The sequence below is a fragment of the Schistocerca americana genome, chromosome 3, assembly GCF_021461395.2.
Source record: "Schistocerca americana isolate TAMUIC-IGC-003095 chromosome 3, iqSchAmer2.1, whole genome shotgun sequence".
Lineage (NCBI taxonomy): Eukaryota > Metazoa > Arthropoda > Insecta > Orthoptera > Acrididae > Schistocerca > Schistocerca americana.
The window spans coordinates 267,036,673-267,038,183 of record NC_060121.1 but is presented as its reverse complement, the minus strand read 5'-3'; the positions used below and the strand labels follow the sequence as shown (position 1 = coordinate 267,038,183).

At 41.3% G+C, this 1,511-nt stretch overlaps 1 pseudogene; it reads right to left on the bottom strand.

Annotated features, from left to right (window-relative positions):
* Positions 1 to 578: 578 nt before the first annotated feature.
* Positions 579 to 696, bottom strand: LOC124608188 (annotated as a pseudogene).
* Between the last annotated feature and the right edge of the window lie 815 nt (positions 697 to 1,511).

The following is a 1,511-nucleotide window of genomic DNA, read 5'->3' as shown; positions in this document are numbered from 1 at the left end:
CCACATAGCCTTCGAATGCTCTAATACTCTGCTTTCCAGAGTCGCTGAAAGCGATCTGCCATCTTACGCCTGCGTCACTGGATTGGTTGAAAAACTATAACCTTTCTTGGCGATATTTTTATACTGATTTTCTTTAATTTTAAATTTCTCTTTCTATCCATATTTTACCATGTTTGTAGAGTTTCTATTTGCCTATATGTTACCTACCTATTATTAAAGAAAAATGTGTAGTATTCATACTAAAATATGTAAATTATAATTCTACTTGTATAAAAGGGTTTGTCCAGTGAGTTATTTTGTAAATGAATTAGATGGTGAAAAAAACTAGTGTGTTACTTCGTTTAGCTGTGTGATGGATAATCTACGTCTACTGAGTGGTATGTGAAAAGCACTCCGTCGTCAGGCCACGAGTGGCCTATCGGGACCATCCGACCGCCGTGTCATCCTCAGGGGAGGATGCAGTTAGGAGAGGCGTGGAGTCAGCACACTGCTCTTGATGGTATCCTTGACCAAAGCCGCTACTATTCGGTCGAGTAGCTCCTCAATTGGCATCACGAGGCTGAGTGCACCTCAAAGAATGGCAACAGCGCATGGCGGCCTGGATGGTCACCCATCCAAGTGCCGACCGTGCCCGACAGCGCTTAACTTCGGTGATCTCACGGGAACCAGTGTAAACACTGCGGCAAGGCCGTTGCCGAGTAGTATGTGGCAAAGTATTTTTTGTTACGCCTTATATTCATATTTCCTGAGTTCCCTCCATGCATGAGACGCGTCAAGAAGTTGGCCTACGTCGCTAGATCTCATGCAACACTAGGACCGGATCTAGAGGAGGACGACCCGTGTCATTGCCCAGGGCGGCAAGTATTTGCGGGCGCGACTGTCTCAGATTTTAATAAGTTCGAAAAGGATTAATCAAATAAGACATGAAAGTTTTGCATAACACAATACTTAAAATGTACCTGAGTCAGCTCGAAAGCCCCTTTAGAAGCGAAAACCTTTAAAATCAAGAAATAAAGATAAATGTCAGCATACGATGGCCTAACAGTACAATTACAGCAACGTTAACCACCTACAGCGGTGTAATATGACACACTCTTTTCAATTAAGACACTGTGATTTACCGGCGTTTACTGGTAGACGTGGAAAGATGCATGTTATTCTTCCCCAACCATTCCCTCTCCTTTGGACCTACCATTTATACCATTTACATTACTGTTCTTCTTGCCTGACTCCTCTAAATTATTATTATTATTATTATCTTCTTTCCTTTCTCAGACCTTAGGTCTGGTTAAAAATGGAAAGTGACTCGGACCTTGATCAAGCGTGACTTCGTTTTAACTGTACGGTATATGTTACATTGCATTTAGGAACTTTCGGGTAATTGAACATGTATCAATAATTACTGATTTCTGTAGTTGTATATATAAGTTTGGATGTAGCTGTATTGCGTTGATGTACTGGTGGATATTGTGTGGTATGACTCCTGTAGTTGATAGTATAATTGGTATAAT